The sequence below is a fragment of the Meleagris gallopavo genome, chromosome 8 (genome assembly GCF_000146605.3).
Source record: "Meleagris gallopavo isolate NT-WF06-2002-E0010 breed Aviagen turkey brand Nicholas breeding stock chromosome 8, Turkey_5.1, whole genome shotgun sequence".
Taxonomy (NCBI): Eukaryota; Metazoa; Chordata; class Aves; order Galliformes; family Phasianidae; genus Meleagris; species Meleagris gallopavo.
In genome coordinates, this window is record NC_015018.2 from 27562024 (window position 1) to 27580173 (window position 18150).

The 18150-nt window shown below is 38.6% G+C and overlaps 1 long non-coding RNA gene across 1 annotated transcript; it reads right to left on the reverse strand.

Annotated features, from left to right (window-relative positions):
- Positions 1 to 7877, reverse strand: LOC104912034. The gene is made up of 2 exons (XR_004160553.1): positions 7448 to 7877; positions 1 to 6709 (listed from the first exon to the last, which is right to left on the reverse strand). It is a non-coding gene; the product is annotated as an uncharacterized LOC104912034 (long non-coding RNA).
- Between the last annotated feature and the right edge of the window lie 10273 nt (positions 7878 to 18150).

Below are 18150 nucleotides of genomic sequence, written 5' to 3' on the forward strand. Positions count from 1 at the left end.
TTTTTTAAACACACAGCTCAGTCTGGGTTATGTGCTCCCAAATGCCAGATGCAATCCAAAGGACTTTGTTCCACCTCTAGGAGTTACTACAGTCTTCTCAAGTAAAATTAAGGGTGAATGTGTTTGTCTCAACCCAAAAGAAAATTGATATTTTCATATTATTTTGAAAATTAGGCCACAGTTCCACCATATTTTCTGGCTTCTGTGTGGTAAGGGATTAGTGCCACCATTCTTGCTTCTGTATCTCCAGCCAGAGAATTCTGCAGCACGGTAGTGCCTATGTGGTACTGCTTATATGCCACTGGCCACAAAATGGTCAGAAAGAAACGGATGGAGATAACTGCTGATCTGAGATGGACTTAAGTCACTGAAAGCTGGGTGGCACCAGCTGTTTTCAGCACATTGGTGCATCCAAGAAGGCTGAATGAATAAGTTTAGAAGGGAAAGAGAGACACTGGATGTATTTCATACAAGAATGAAACAATAAAAAGGGTAACATTTTTGCACTTTACCACAGGAGTTCAAATACCCTCTCCTCCCGTCAAAGTAATGCCCAGCAGAAGGGCCCATGAGGAACTTTGCATCAATGGTACCAATACTGGAGAATTGCTGGGGATGAAGCAGCTGACATAGGGAGCAGCATAACACCACCTAACATTACCGATGGTATATCCATATGTAACACTACAAGGTGATGGAAAACACAGCAAGGACAGCAGGGTAGCAGAGTCCCAAGCTGCAGCAAGTGAGGATATGCTCAAGTGCAGTAGCTGTAGATGGAGAAACAAAGAAAAACAGCTTACCTTTAGAAAACCTCCGGTAGGCAAGATACTCTTGCCTCCAATATCGACCCTTAAATGAGGTCTGGGAAGGGGTAGATCCTGGCTCCATCCCTTCCAATCACTCAGATGAACTGCATACACCTGAGCTCCCCTGCATTGGCCCTGCCTTCCACCAGGTGCTCAATCACTGCTTGAAGCCGTGACTTAGTGTTTCCACTACATCATACCATCAATTCTTAGAATGAGTGGCTTGAGGAAACCTGAAAACAAGCCTGGCTTCATTTACTGGAAGATGAATCCCCCAAAGTGCTGCTCAGTTTCATAAGGACTGAAGGTGCTGGGCAGGATGAAAGGCTGTAAGCAAAGAGGTTAATTATTGTGGCATTTCAACAAGAGGAATTTGAAGATATTTGCCCTTACATATACAACTTACAGGAAATTCTCCTTCTGAGAGATTAAAAAGTCGTGTAAAAGAATTGATGCCTGTTAGAATCACTAAAAGCAGGGGAAAATGAGGTCAGAAAAACCCTTTCTGAAGTGGTATTGGGTTTGGCTGCTGCAATTTTGGGCAGCAATTACTTCTAAGTGTATACATGGCAAAGTTCAGCTATTGGCACATGGCAAAGGTGAAAGAGCCAAAACTGCAGCTGCCCTGGTCAAATGTGCTCAGAGAACTTTGGTGATTAGTTTAAATGGCCCAGAATTATAGTACCACAGTATATATTGATGAGCAATACTACAGAGAAATTGGTTGACTGCTCTCTTTTGAATTTTAGTCTGTGGGCTACGTCTTGAATTTCTTGCTCCAGCTTTTATGAATTCCAAGAGGCTGAGCATCTGAGTAAGAGCTGTAGGATTTACCTTCTGATTACTGACTGGCCTACATGTAATGTATCTGTTAAGTATAATCACCCCTGGGTAAACATTCGCAAATGAAGAAAGCATGGAATGAGAGCATATGAAAGTGATGACAATACTGAGATAAAAATGGGAATTTATCACCCTCCCTGATTTTACCGTCAAATGGACACATCTATATTTTACAATGTAACTTCTTACCTTTGAAAAAAAATAATTATTATTTAGTGACACTGTTTCTATTTGACAGAAATTCCAAGTGGAAAATACATTAAAAATATTTAAATATTTCTGAAAGACTGTGAAAGTTTAAAACTTTTTAATCCTTACTCGGTATCAAACTAAATTTTAAATTCCATCTGGGGAATAGAAACATCATGTTTTAGCTTGTACTAGCCAAACTAGTGCTAAACAGATAAAATAGGAATTTGCAATTTGCTCTGCCTGAAAAAGCGTTGATGGTTCAGCAGAGACATATTCCTGATCACAGCTTTTTTTCTCAGAAGAGGAGGCTGTAATTGAAAAACAAAGCAAAACAAAAACAAACACAGATAAGTCTATAAGGCAAATGTGGATTACTGTAGAGTATGGAGAAAATGACCTTCCGAAGTTAAAAGGGGAAGCTGAAATAGCCAATAATTGAAATGTCATAGAAAGAACAGAGCTGGTAAGAAAAAGCAAATATTTAAAGATGGGAAATATTTAACAAGTCACTGGATTAATTTCTCTGCCAAGGTCATCAGAATCAAACACACTTCTGTTTGAAGTAATGGACATCAGGTAGAATCTGAATAACCTCATGGGTATAAAACAACCTTGGGGGCCTCTTTAGCTCAGATGCATTTATTCAGAAGTTTTAATGCAGAAGTCCTGCCAGTGATTGCATATTTTTCAACGAGGTAGATCCACCTTGGTGAAGAAAAATAACAACTGGAATTTATTAAAGGAAGTTCTAATTGCTGTGCAGATATTCTCAACTTTTACTGCTTACTCTGATGGAGCGCTGGTCCTAACAGAATCCAGCTCTTTTATTTCAAAGAATCCCAAGTGCTAAGTATGAGATGCTCCTGTCACTTGACATACACATGATTTATGTCCCTTTAGGGAGCTGCTCTGAGTTTTGCTCTTCTCCTTCACTGGTTTCTCACCATGTCTTCTCTGTGGAAATATCATTGAGATTAAGCTAAGAATCACAAATTAAGATCAGACTGAGATTTTAAGGTGATTCTTCCTGTTTTGTTCATCTCCAGCTTAATTGCAAGCAAATAATGTCTATGCTCATGTTTTCAGTGTACTGACTCAAACTGTAGTTCTCCTCAAATTATGAACAGCCTCATTTTCTAAAGGTTGAGTCTTACAAGGATGTAACTTCATTAAAACAAAATAGGCTGGAAATAAGTCTCCAGACAGAGACTCAGAGACTGCAAAATGCTCTGAAATGATTAAGAATTCCCGTTCCTCCTAATTCTTCCTAATGACACGGTGGGAATGAAGCCGTGCAATGGGATGGATGGAGGCTTGCTGCACAGCCCTCAGCATCTCTCTCCTGACCAAATCAGGGAGAAGGACTCGGTGCATGATGGCTGTACAGTGCTGGATGTCTCCATCTCCACTGGTCCCCTGTGGGGCAGGGGAAAGCCTTGGTTGGTATTTTTTTTTCCTAAAATGCTCATCATCCTTGCCTCTTTCCTCGTGGAATTAATACCTATTTAAATACTGCTAAAACATCAGCCACATCAGTTCGGAGTGAATTTAATCTGAGTACTAATTTTACGGAGAAACATAAACACACTAGTCAAGCTATTTAACGTGGCAGTGTATACACACTCCTAATAATACTAATGACAACATCTGTTCTATGACATTAAATGAAAAAGATGACTTGTAAATGTTTATGGTAGTCCGTGATTTAATTTAAACACAACTGAATTGGTTAAATTTACAATTTAAACAGTAGGTCATCTGTATGTACATCCTGTATTTGGACAGTTCCTATATTATTGCTACATTGGTAAAATTAATTTGTTAAAGGACGATATAAAAGCCAGTCTTAGCTTGTTGGCTGAGCACTCAATACAAGGCATTTTAGTGGCTAGAAGGGGGAAAATAAAACAATCATCTGCATACTTCAGTACTGTAGTAAATGACTGCACTGACAAGGTCACCATGCTAAATTGACATCATCCACACCACATCCAATTTCTAAAAATCCTCCAATATTTTCATGATGTTGTCTGTAAAAACCTCATTAAGTGTCAGACTCTTAGGGTTTTTTCCCTCTTGCCTGTTTAATAAGCAATTTATTTTTTTAATTAAGAATTCAGTATGCTTTTAATTTAGGAAAGAAAGCTTGAGTGCTCTGTGTTGTCTGTGGTAACATGGCTAGCTTTGTAAAACACCATTTCCTCCTCTACTGTATCCATAATTGTATTTCCAAAGGTAACTCTCATTGAATCAGATAACTAGACATTTATTTTGTAATCAGAAGCTAATTAGATTGTTGTTTATAGCATAAGTGATCAATAGCTTTTATTCTGGATCACACAGTGTCACAGCTCTAATAATTTATATTAAATACTGATACTGTAATCAAACCAAATGTATAAAAGCTTCAAAAAGCTACGCACTATACTGGGAGGTTATTAAAATTCCTGATACTGCTTAAAGTATTTAATGTGCTGAATACAAATGATATTTTAAAGAAAGCTTTGTGGATCAAAGATGGATTTAATAATTGTAATGTTTATGAATTTGTTTTGAAAATATTTTTAATTGGGTAATGTCAGACTTCTGGATTGTAACGCTGTGTTCATTTCCATTTCAATAGGTTATACTATCAGCTCCTTTTGACATAAAATAATTTGATTTATTTTTTAAATCATGAATCTCATTATCTTTTTTTCTGTTGTCACTAGTTTTCAATAATTTGATTAGTTTCTACAAGAAGAGCAATAGGAACCACATGGGCTTTGCTGGTAATGATATGCTATATATTTCTTGCAAAAGCAGTTCTGACACCTTTGAAAGTAATTTGCAGTTTCTTATCAGCACAGAATTAAAGAGTAATAGTGTCTAATTTGTTATGTTCAGTGGCACAGAGTATCTTAGAATTCTATCACATACGCAGTGCTTTGAAACCTATATCATGTGACCATAATCAAGAGTACGTAAGTGAATTCTGTAATTTCTGAAAGTGTTTGCTATTAGCTAAGAAAAAGCTCAAAAGATGAACTGGTCAATAGGCTTAATGATCTCTTAGTAAAAGGCTTATTCTGCAAACTCCCAAATTTCATTGTTGTTCATAAAACAGTAATTTGTACCTTACAGTTGTATGGCAAATAACTGATCCAGGCGTTTCAAAGCAGGCTTGGGCGGTATTGTGTAAGTCTCAATGTAAATCTGTACATTCAGCATGAAGAATTCTTTGCTTGGTAAAATCATCTCCTACTCCAGGAAAAACAAAAACCGATTACTGTTGATCATTTAGACACAACTGCTTGTAACAGTCACCAAGCCGTCACAGGAAGGTATAAGGACAGCCCTCGGGAGAAAAACACTGCCTGTCTGATGACACTTAAAACTTTAAAGGATCCCTTCCACATACCGCAGAAAGTCACCATGAGCCAGCACATACTGTCAGTGTCACTGAATGAAAGCCAAAGTGATCCAATCATGTATGCTGGCAATACTGCCATCCAAACCATTAAAACATTTATGGAACAGGTCTTGCAAACAGCTCATCATGTCAACAATCCCATGGGCTGCCGTAAGGACGACGAGGGTGAGAAACGCCTGTCACATGGGTGAGTGTGCATGACGCTGCCTTGTAACTGGATCAACCATCCTTTTGTGCTGGTTTTAGCAGTCTCAGTAATAAACCACGGTTTAAATGATATCCTACTGCCTTTTTTTTTTTCCCTTTACAATGTTGTGATAAAAGAAGTAAGGTATGACGTTCCTGTAACTTTCTGAGCTGACATTATCAGCTATATATAAACAGATAATGCTGTTTTAGTAGAGCAAGTAAAATGCGTATCTTTTTTAATTGAATGAACAGTATAATAATTGGGCTATATTGTCACAATGGAATCATAGAAGACCACTGACTGTACAACTGAAACCCTGCAGCAAAATTTTTTTCTACTGTTCATCATCCAAGTTTATGAAATGTACGTTTATGGAACTTTCACAATGGCTGCTTCTTGTTAATTTAAAGAATCTTCACCCTTGTTAAGGCTAGATGATTATAATTAAAAGATAAATGTTTTGTTAGAAAGTTCTACGCCACACTCTATGAGAATTTAACTGAAAGACATACATTATACCTGTATGCGAATTAGAATGGCTTCTCAGCAGGGAACGCAGAATCACTTACAGTATGTAAACATTTAAAGAGGAAAATGCTAATACACTGAAAGAGTTTAACATCAGTTGCAATGTATCAAATGAAGTTTCATAAAGTCCACTCTCTGGGAGAACATTCACCATTAGACAAAAGCCTGGCATCCTTGATAATCTGGAGTTTGAGCAATTTGAAAACCAAAACCATCCAATGAGATAAATGAGGATCTTATAAAAACTGCCATCCTCCTTTCTCAGGCAAAGGCCAGAATTAATATCATTATTAAAATAATCCAACCAGATCGCTTTACAGGCAAATTTATACACCGTCTCTTTAAAACACTGCATGCCCAAAAGCCTGTTGGGTTTGGAATGTAGCACTGCACCAAGTATTTCACAAAGCCTCTAAATATCACAAGAAGCTTTTTTAGAGAGAGAAAAAAAAATTCCAGCTGACAGACTGTTCTAGCAGGAGTGCCTCAGCTTAGCCCCCCAGACCTGGAATTCCAGATAAACAACAGAGGACAGGAAAGAGATTTTTTTTTACATGTCCTTTTGCAATGCAGCTACAAGACGACTGATGAGCTTAGGAACAAAAAGAGTGAGAGTGCAACTGTCATCAGAATGAGCGGTGTGCTTGGATAGAAGCTTGTAGGAAGAGCAAATGAATTCTCCGAGGATATGTGACTGGTGGAGACTCCTGGTGTGTTGTCTTTCCCAATAGCATTCTGCAAGACACAATACTTTCCTTGGTCACCATTACACATTGTCATTGCAAACTACTTAAATCCATGCCATGGAATTCATTTTCTCTTTGTTCATGTCCCACCCTCCACTGTTACCTATCGCTATCACAGATTGGAAGATACAAAAGGCACAGAAATTGAAGTCAAATTATAACATTTTAAAGTTAAGTTAAAGGATAAAAGCAACATTAATGTATAACATCAGCACAGCACGACTCAGAAAAAAGGAATAAAGTACTAAGAGATCCCTACTTCAACAATGGTTCCACGTGTAAAACTTCCTGTTGTTAGGAATGGCATATTTTTGAGCCATCAGTGCTTATCCTGCCAGTTTTAGAAAAAAATAAAATAATGCAACTTCTGCATAGTCAAGACAACAACTTCAGTAATAAATTGCTTCTGGATGCCAACAGATAAAATCTCATCCTTGGGATCAGAGAAGATGGAGGTTTCCAGCTTATAAATTTTTTTCTTTCTTAAGTCTTCCTCCTCTAATTTTGGTATTTACTTGCCTTGTATCTTATGCTAGCAATAATAAAGCAGTAGGCACAGGCAAGTATAGATCTGTACATTAAAGTGAGCCACTTCAGATGGAGGTGTAATATGAATATTTTTCATTGCTTATCATCTTCAGTAAGAAAAACACAGAATCAGAACAAAGAGCATTTTATATTATGGGGCACACCTGTGCTACGAAACACAGAGGATCTGCACTCTTACCTCATTAAGACAGAGTTCTGTATCTACAGATTCATTGGATTTCCGCTTCTTCTGCGCCTAGAAACAAACACAAAACTTATTCCCTGTACACTTATACAGCACAAAACAATTACATAAATTCACAAGGGTTGTCAAACTCCTATGATTTCAACAGTGATTTGTACACGATTAGCAAATAAACTTTCCCAGTGTAACTGCATGCTTTCCATTCTGATTTGAATTTAGAATAAAACTTTAAGGGTACTCAGTAATTACAATGATGAGAGCTGCCAGCTGCAAAGAACGTGTTGCGTTCTGTGGCCCCTTAAAAATGATGCTGGATGTTCATGAGAAGAAATGAAATATGACAGTTAATAATTACCATAATACTACTGAATATTTGAAAAAATCGACTATATTTCCAAGCCTTAGGAAAATGCACAATACGTGAGTATTCTATCCTTAATAATTCTTGCAATATCTTCACGTACTCTTTCCAAAACTTAAACCTAGTTTTAATATCTTGCATGGCTGCCACGTAGTTTATTCTGAATGGATAGAGATAAAACATTTAAGGTCTTTTAACATATATACCTGTAAGTCAAAACGAGCTGTTTGTTTACGTTATGCTCACTGACTGTTACATATGGCATATTAATAAATGCATGAACATTATTGATGATCAAAGCCTACAGGAAATGAATCTGAAATACCTTCATCCACATCTTACTATGAGCATACAGTTGCTATTACTGGATGCTCTCCACCCTTGCTCAAGAAAGGAACATTTGCAGTGGCAGCACTGCACAAAATGAAAACAATAGCATGCACTCTGCAACATCATCAGAAGGTGTTTAGTTGTTTAGAAGGTGTTTAATATTTCCATTGCTCAAGTGAACTTGACTGGGCTGGGAGACTTTTCTATAACGGTTTTGGCAAAGATGGATTGGCCTAATGGTCATGTGAGGAAGTGCTAAGGATTTGGATTATACACCTCCCAGAAATTCAGTTCTACATGCAACCATTTCGTTTAATATCTGAGAGCCTTTGGTGCTGCCTAGGGATACAAAATATTCTTTGACCTAATTGCTGATTTTAGAATCCAAATGAAAGAACTGAACTACTCATTAAGGAGCACATTTTCATGACACTTTTGTATATAAAATAGATTTACTAGAGTCAACCTAAAACAGCTGGGATTTAAGTGAAACAGTTTAGTTATAGTAAGAATGCATATTGTATACATGTCTACAGTTTTAAAATATATGAGAAAATAATACCTCAATTAATTAATAAAATCCTCCACAAAATCTTTCTCTTACATATCCTTTCTTCTAATTACTACCATTAAAGTGGTTATGGTAAGCATAAATTAAACTATCTAAATGGAAAAAAAAATGCCTCAAAGTAAACTTACTGTAAGAAGAAACAACATAGCAGAGCCTTCCTGCTGTGTTTGCAATGATGGTGGTTTCCACACCGACTAGGAAACATTCTTAAATAGCAGCTGGGGAGATTTCAGCTCTCAACTGAATGGCCAAAGGAAGATGGATAAAGGAGGAGAAACTGGACTTCGATCCTGATTTTCTTTTATCCTAAACGCACTACACTGAATTGAAGCGTGAGGCTTAAAAGGAGCTATAAGCAGATGTTCAGATCGTAATTGTGTAAACTACAAGGACTGTAAAAACTCTCCAATTTAGCACTGAACCTAAACATTCAGTGCTAAATTTCCTAGTCCACAGAAGCATCTGCCTATGGGAAGGATTGTTCGTTACTGCGTACACCTCCTCTAGATTTGCAACACTGCATTAACCACAACCTACTCTTGCTAGCTGGTCACCACATACAAGTCAACATTTTTCTTCCTCCAGCTCTGTGTTCCTCAGGATAGAAACAACGTTATTTTGTTTATATGCAGTAAAGTCTTCCCTAACTTCATTCAGGCTGAAAAACAATCGTTTACAACAGCTAAATCTAAATCATATTTACTTCTGAGGATACTATTTTAAGGGTTAAATTGACAGGCAGAAACAAAACCAACACCAAAAAAAAAGTTTTTTCCAATCATTATGATCAATATTCCCTAGCTTTAGCTTAGAAAGTCGTACTTCTCTGTATTCATAGTAATTTTAACATCAACACTTATTCACTTGCAACCTCTGTTATCAAGTCCTACTTTCTTAGAATTGGAAAGTAATTTTAATAATCAGGCAGACTTCTCTGCTATTAGAGAGGATAATTTCTCCCATTTAAAAGTACAGCAAAAAATGCCGCCTCTTTTTGGGGGGAAAAGGCAGAGGGAAAGAAAAAATATCACTTTGAAGAAGGGATGAGAAATTATATGCCAAGTTTCAAATTGGAAGAGTACATTTTTACTGTTGAGTTATAAACCTGTAAAAATGGGTTATAATGGAAATGCTGGCATAGGCTGCACTACTGTAATACAACAGTGCATCACTAAATCAGAAGTAATGGGAAAAAAAAAAAAGTCCTATGTGTTGAAGAGAGTGCTATAGAAAGCATATGTCCTGTAATTATAACCTAAAGGGAAAATTATTTCTTCCTCAGTCTTCTGCAAAGGGCTCTGCAAGCACCAAAACTGCTGTATTTGTGCCACAGTGATTGAACACCTGATACGAGGTAAAAAATAAGGACTTGGATGTTGTGATGATTGTCCTGGTGGAAATACAACCAAGCAGGGAGATGCACTTGAATTATGAAGGATACTCCCAACCATTGGCTATTACTCTACAACATCTTCCATTATCCTAAAAAATTAAGCAACAGAAACCTGTGCCCATCTTCTACAGCTGCAGACAATTCACACAGTGAGCATCTATGCCATCAACCACTATGGGAAATGAGAGTAGTTTGTTATAAAAGACTAAAGATTGAGCACCAAACCCCCACCTCAGGCCTCCTACCTGCCTGATGAACCAGGCAAGGAGGTTTCCTCAAATGAGTTGGAAGCACCTAATTCTGCAGGAGTAAAATAGCACATGCAAATGGTAAATAAGTCAGTATTCAAACTTACAATTATTTTGAATTTTATTATAAAGCTCTTACCTATTGACAAGAAAATCTATACAAATTTCATCATTCAACAAAAGACAAGCTGATAAAAAAAATAATAAAAAAACAGTGAAAGAAAAGCAGCTTAAAATAACTGGCTAAACATATGGAAAGAAGTATGAAATCTCTTTCACTGAGGTAAAATAGCATTTGCAAATGACATATACTCAGCTGTAACATGCCTCTGACTGTACAATGAGTTACGTGAGATGGGCTGACACGCTGGCTTTGCAGGGAACTGTAATTCAGTAATGGGGGCTACTCTGGCAAAGCTGCCCCCATACTGCCAACAATTTTGCACTCACTTAAGCTTTTATATTCTGTAAAAATGAACATCTGCTTTCACAGAGAGTCTTATCTCTGTGGTAGCACAAGCAACACATTATATTTAGATATAATGGTATTCATGCACCTCATGATGAGCTCCTCAGTACACTGTGCATTTGTCACACAAGCTTAGTTTGGACCCTCACAACCTTTAGCTTTCAGTGTTCAAACGAAGGTGTTGGGCGTGGTAAAGGGTAAGTAGAGAAACCAACTGCATGTCCAGGATGGAAGAAAAATCTTCATGCCTAGAAGCAAAATTTTGCTTCTTTCCTTCTCAGAAAGAAATCAGGATTGAGACCTGGAGAGGAGCTGGTAGATTTACCAAAGGAGAAAGAAATATTGTTTATAGAGGGATTTCTTATCTGACTTTCATTTAAGGACTTACTTAAAATGGAATCTGCGGACCTCCATCTTCCTCATACCCCAATGCCTCCTAAATGAGTTTATTTGTACAACTTTGATTGACACATCCTAACCTAGAGTTCTCTTGCCCAGCACCTAACAACTATTGTAAGATTTCCCAAACCTAATAACTCTGCTTCCCATACCCCACATTTCTCAGCCCCCATCCTTTGCAAATGCTATCGGTGTGGATTTATTCCCAGAAATGCTATGTTGCAATTATGAATCCAGCTTCTACAAATCATAGGTTAATACATGGTTAATAAATGCATTAAACATTAGAGCAGTATCTCACCAGGAGTCCATACTCACATTATTTATGGCTTGTCATCCAGCAGTATTTTTATATATCCACAATAGCATGCACATCTATGTTACTCACAGCAAGCAAAAGGTCTGACTGGGGACTGCTCCAAATGGAGGTAAGCTTTAATTTGGAGGGAGAGGAGGGAAGGAGAAGGATGTAAAGGGAACTGAATGCACTGGACCTGAATGCAAACAGGCACAGAGTGAGCAGCTGAGTTCAGAAACCAGTCCCTTGCTTTCAGCTACACACTTTGGGCCTTACATGCCTTATGGAACTTATTGCTTAGACACTGCAGATAGAGACAAGAGAAGTATCATTATGATGGATATCTGCTGTATGGGTTGTTTTTTTTAGGTAATTTTAATGAGCATGCCTCTATCCTCTCCTGAGATGCCTGGTTAGCTTTGCTCATATTAACAAGGCTTTCTGAAAAAGAGGGACAAATTTCCTGGAATACATACTTCAAATGACCACCCTTCTGAAGTAGTTCTAACAAATGAGGGTGCACGTTCTTTTCTGTTCTCTTATGTTGATTGGAAAGATTTACTATGCAACTGAGCTGTTTTTCTAACAGCAGGACACAAAAAATAAGCAGAGAAATACACAGACTGTAAAAATGCAATCACTTTAACTCTTCTGTGCACGCTAAGTGGTAGGTGCATCTATCACAACTGTCAATAGTATTTTCTTATTAGCACGGTCGTAGTGTGCCTCACTGGAGTATAAATTACCTTCAACAAGGAAGAGTTGCAAGAGTAAGCAAAGTGCAGGTCAGAGACACAGGCCACTAAAATAGGGATTCAATTCAGCGCAGAATAATTCTGAAGCCCATACCACAGAGTCAGAGTACAAGATATTTAAGCGTTTGAAACAATCAGCTTTGCACAAGCCTACAAATAGGAAGTCAGATACTTTTTTCTGCTTGTTATTCTTTCTCTTTTTCTCTTGTGAATCAATCCTAAAGATGCAAGCTTAGGGCATAAAATTATCGATGATCATTCCGCTCAAAAGCACCACAGTCCTGTTATTCTATTTCGTACACTGAATGAAATATTTTAAAAACAAGTATTACCAAGATACTGCTGGTACTAGTCTCTAAATCCACCTAGATAATACCCAGTGCAGTAAAAAATAAAATCCCAAGTTCTTCAGCTGAGATATATTAAATAAAACAAGCCCCTTATCCCCTTGTGCCCAAATACGCACTGGGGAAACACAGAGTTCTAGAGGCTGCAATGTTATGCAGCGAGCAGTTTATCAGTCAGTCTGTTCAGATTCCCACATCTCCCAGCATTACAATCCCAACTCAAGGCTTTGCACCCAACTTAAAATGACAACTCTTGTCCTTTTTCTTCTACGAAGGCATGCTTTTTCAGGATTTTCCCCCCAGAGCTCTCCCATAGCTGAGCCAAGCAGTGGGATGCCAGCAACCCCGAGCATGCTATCAGCAACCCACTGCTTTATCAGCTCAACCACTCACAAATCGCAAGTCAGGTCTGATCTCAAACCCACAGACAGCTGCTTCATGGGCAACACTGCACAGCAGCAGACCTGTCTAGTTCACCTTTAGACAGCTCTGGCTTTCATAAGGTGCATTTTAAACCTTCCCGTACTCCTCAGCTGCTCAGATAGTGAGCACTATACAAATCTGAGAAACAATCTTAAAAGTTGATAGCGTCCAGTGCAGGTATAGGAAAACCCCCTCCTTCCAACCTCTTTAATGTGAAAGCAATGAGAAAATTTGATAGAGAGGAGATCAGAAGTATGCCTCCCAGAAGGAGCAGAAGCAAGTGGGAAAAAGAGGAAAAATAACCTGCACAGCATGAACATTGCTTGACCATTCCCAGATCCATTATTTTAAAAAAAGATGAGGTCTACCTAAGCCCCATCCCTCACTGCACAAATATATATGGCTGGGACAATGCGGCACAAACAGTGTCTAGCAGCAATCTTTTAAGGTTTTACGAAAAACAGATCCTATCAGAAATACCAAACTGATCAAACAGCTTACAAGGACCAGACATGGAGATCTTCAAATATTTATTTCAAGCAATTAGTCTCCCAGCAAGCACAGTACAAAATATGACACAAAGCCAAGTCAACTGAACTGCCTGACTTACCTTTCATGGCAGTACAGTAACATGTTACAATTTTGTTTTCGTGCTCAGTCATTTATTTCTCTAAGTAAAATGGATTTCTGAAGTCCTACATTCCTCCTTCCTATTTTTAGAGGATATTATGCAATTCTCCTAATATGGTCTTTTTATGGATTTGCCTCAAGCAAATATTTTTGCATTAAGAAGGGCAGAGAAGAAAAACGGAATACTAAAAAGCATAGATGGAATAAGTTTTGTTAATATCTCAATGGCTTACTCCGCCTAGGATTTGTTTTTTCCTCTGTTTATAAAACAGAACAGCCACGTAATCCAAAGACGAGTTGTTTGGGATTTCATTATTAAAGCCCACTCTTCTAGTGATTTACTACAACTATCAACCCAGCGCCATATGTGGTGGTAACAGGTAGCATCTGGCTGCTGTGCACCGAACAGCATCTAAAGAACAGAAACATGAACACGAAGCCATTACAATCCCCGTTACAAAACAACTTCAGCTTTTAATTTTGAACAAAGGTAAGCTGCTGAAGGAGTACAGATCCCACAGCACGTCCCTGGGCTAGAGTGTGTGCCCTTGCGTGTCCAAATATGCAAACAAAGTTGTTCTGTTTGGCAGCAGGTGAAGTGCCTACCTCCCCTATTAGACCAGGCTACGTGGTGCAACGGAGTGTGCTGTAAACACTCCTGAGCAGCTGTCAGCCACGGCTACGATGGGACTGCGAGCAGCTCAGCCAGAACAGCACGGGCCTGCACTGCACTAATGAGCCTTGAAAGAGGCACCACACGAATGTAGGCACCGGGCTGCCTTTCCTATTTCCACACATGCCGTCACAGGCAGCAGGAGGGCTGGCACCAAGCGTGACTGGCAGGTGATGGGATGGTGTCCAGCCTGGGCTCTGCAAGAAAAGCTCGGCTGCCTGGGAGACCCGAAGGAGCTGCAGGGATAGGGCTCTGCAGGGAAGCGCTGACCATGCATCAGCCTCAAGCTGCCAGGAGGTGGAAGGAAACAGGGGTCATGCATTGCCACTGCACTCGGGCAGCAGGATCAGGGTGCCTTCGTCTGCTTCTGCAGCTGGGAGGAAGGATCAAGCAAGCTTGCCTGAGCAGCAGTTGGCACGAGGCCTGCAGCGCTGAGCAGCGCAGGAAGCGGCCTTCCGTGCTACACCAACCTGAAGCAACGGATATTATTGCTGGTTTCTTGAGCACTGCATTCACTCATGAATTTTAAAGGGAAGGGAAGAAGAGAATGACCATGAACATCTGCTTTTGGTTAAGAGACTAAGAACATACAAAATTTTTGTCTTTATTAACCGTGTGTGTATGCACGTGTGTGTTGTGAGTGCCGGCACAGTTACACACGCAAAGAAAATGCAGTGGTCAGCCTTTAAAGGGTTTAGAAAACACTTCAGATAACAAGCTATTTGCTTCAATTACAGGGATTCAAAAGCAAAGGCTGCAGATATATCCTTGCACAGAAAGGCAGAGGAAATTAGCCTGTTAGCTGAGGTGCCCATCACACATCCCCCACCCACCCCACCCCTCCCAGTTTTATTTATACCCTTCAATCCCAGTGCATTTGTTTCCTCACATCCGCAGTTACGTAGCTATGACTGAGTCCATTAAACCATGACATGATTTAGAGATTGTTTTTTGCTTTTAAAATATTTCAATCTTGAACAGCTGTGATTTGGATTAATTAGTGAAATTTTGCATTTTTGGCACAGTCTGCTCTCCAGAAGTGCCACTGAAATAAAAATTTAAAGCATTTTCTCCCTGTTCTCCTAATCCTGTAGCTGAGTTCTGCAGGTGCACAGATGTATCTGCGGAACTCAGAGGGCTGAAATTTTAGTGAACTTACTGCAGTACTCGTCTCAGTAGCCACGTTTCTTTTTAGTGCTGAAAATATCACTCAGAATAAAAATATCAGAAAGCTTATTTTTAAGCAATGCAATCAAGTTTACCAAGGTGAGACTACCACAAAAACAGGTTGTGGCACAATGTGTTTCTGAAAGACATCTGTTCCCTTTAAATTTGGCCAGAGCCACAAACATAGCTTGGAAAATTTCACTCAAATAGTTTATGCTTTGGCAAAGATCAGAATCACTAAACATAGGATTTTTTTTAAACATGAAATATAAGACATCTTCAGGTGTATCTGTTAGTTGTGTTTATAATAATCTATTTCAAAGAATCATGGAATTAGCAGTTGGAAGGGACCTCTGGAGATCATCAAGTCCAACCCCCTACTAAACCTACAGTAGGTTGCACAGGAAAGTGTCCTGGTGAGCATTGAGTATTTCCAGGGAAGACTTCAAAACCTCTCTACGCAGTCTGTTCCAGTGCTCTGTCACCCACACAGCAAAGAAGCTGTGAAGAACTTTCTATGTTCCAACTTGTGCCCATCACCCCCTGTTCCATCATTGGGTCCCCCTGAAAAGAGCAAGACCCCACTCACTTGACATTCATTAGACATTTTATCTTTCTCCATATTGTTATAGACAGGCATTCAAATTCTGTGTTAGTATGTTTGATTAAGAAACTTTGATGTCATTCTGATTTCTGAAAGCAAATTAACATCATACAATTCCAATTGCTGGCATTTCATTTTCACTGATAAGTTTAAGTTTCACCAGATGTATGTGATGACCAAAGGAAAAAAAAAAAACAAAAAACAACCACAGTCTTACCAGCAGATCTCCATTAGCTAACCTAGACCTCTGTCTTATCAGCTTCCTAGACATTATTAAAAGTCCCTTGCAGAATACATGTTAAAACTCAGTATATAAAAGAGACTCTGATGTAGCATTCTAAATATATATACTTCATTCTTCATGCACTGGAGTGGAGGAGAGAAAAATCAAACCTTCCCTCTAATTAGTAGGAATCAAAATCTAACCTTATTTCTCTTTAATGGACTACAATAGAATATGCAATACTTTAATGGATTATATTATAGCGGCTTTCTTCATATCCATTATTTACACAATGCTCTCACCCACAACACTTGCATTGTAGCTAATGAAGCTATTCAAATAACTAGAGAAACTCTTCTGTAAGAGAGGTCTACAACAGCACGACCTTATTAGAATGATTCTTCTTATTCTTTACTGGCCTGGTCTCACAGCACCAGTGGGAAATCTTCCAGACAGCAACAAATGAAAGCACAAACTTCCTAATACCACTTTTAAGTATGGTCTCAAATTTGAGCTTAGTGAAACACTAAGAAACATTTCTCCATAACTGAAATGATTTCATAGACACAAAAAGTATTGGGAGTTTCAGATGTTTGTAAATTACAGCCGTGTTAAAAAAATTTGGAGCCTATAATAATCAGATTATGCAAATAATTATCAGATTATGCAAAATTGTATTCGTAAGATATTATTCTGTTTTGTTTCATCACACAAATCATTCACAGAGGGACAGAAGGCTTACTTTTATATTTACATTTAATAAGCCTGAGAACATAAATAGAGGAATACTAACAATGTGAATAATAGAGATCAGTCATCATTTGGGGGTATATTTTGCAAGGTTTCCATACTAAAGCTTTTGAAGATTTATTTTGAGTAGCTTCCCTGCAGTTTGAAGTATTATGTTGTAGCAGACTGGATAGTTCAGGAGATTATTAATGGGACATACAGCCCTATATTTCAAGATAGCTAGTTTCATCTAGATCAGATCAACACAAACTATTCTGTAGTATTTTTGAAATGAGGAGGTGGATCTGGTGCACTTCTCTTAAGAGGACAGGTCAAGTGCACAAAAGTGTTAATAATTTTCACCTGAGGCAGTGCACTTCATCAAAGGAGCTACGGAATTAATGGGATATATGTCTATAATACTGCAAAGAACTTGAGATGTTTCCTCATGCTCTTAATTTCCCTTTCTGTGAGATAAGCTTTTTCCAGTGAGAAGTGAATTTAACAGGTTAAAGGGATGCCGTGTATAGCACCCGGGATGGAATTAGCCTTTCTAGAATTTAAGAACATCATTAAAATGGGATCTGGGGTATCACTACGCTTCTCACACTAAGTGACAACACAGGACATAGCACTACTGATACACTGTGCATGGATGAACATAATTGCAGAACAACAGGCTTTATAGTAACACAGGGCAGCAGATGATGAATGAGGATTGCAGAGCATATGAGCAGATGCATCTCACTGGCTCAGAGATTATTTGGAGTTGCAACTTTGCCAGTTGCTCTATTTAAAAAGCTCATGAAACGCCAGAGTTCAGTCTCTGTTACACTTACAAGAGCCAGCATGACCTGTATTTCAGAGGCTGTTCGTGTGATGTTCAGCTTCCAAAAAACATGTCTCTCTCACTAAGGGCACTTATCAAAGAGTTGTCAGTGCTGCTTCTAAATACAACATCATATCTCAGTCATCACCCTGAAGGTGAAAAGCCTCTGCTTAATTAATGGTTCCTAAGTATCTTCATTAAGCTCATTAGCTGCATATAGACCATGTGTGGTTTTTATCTAAACCTTT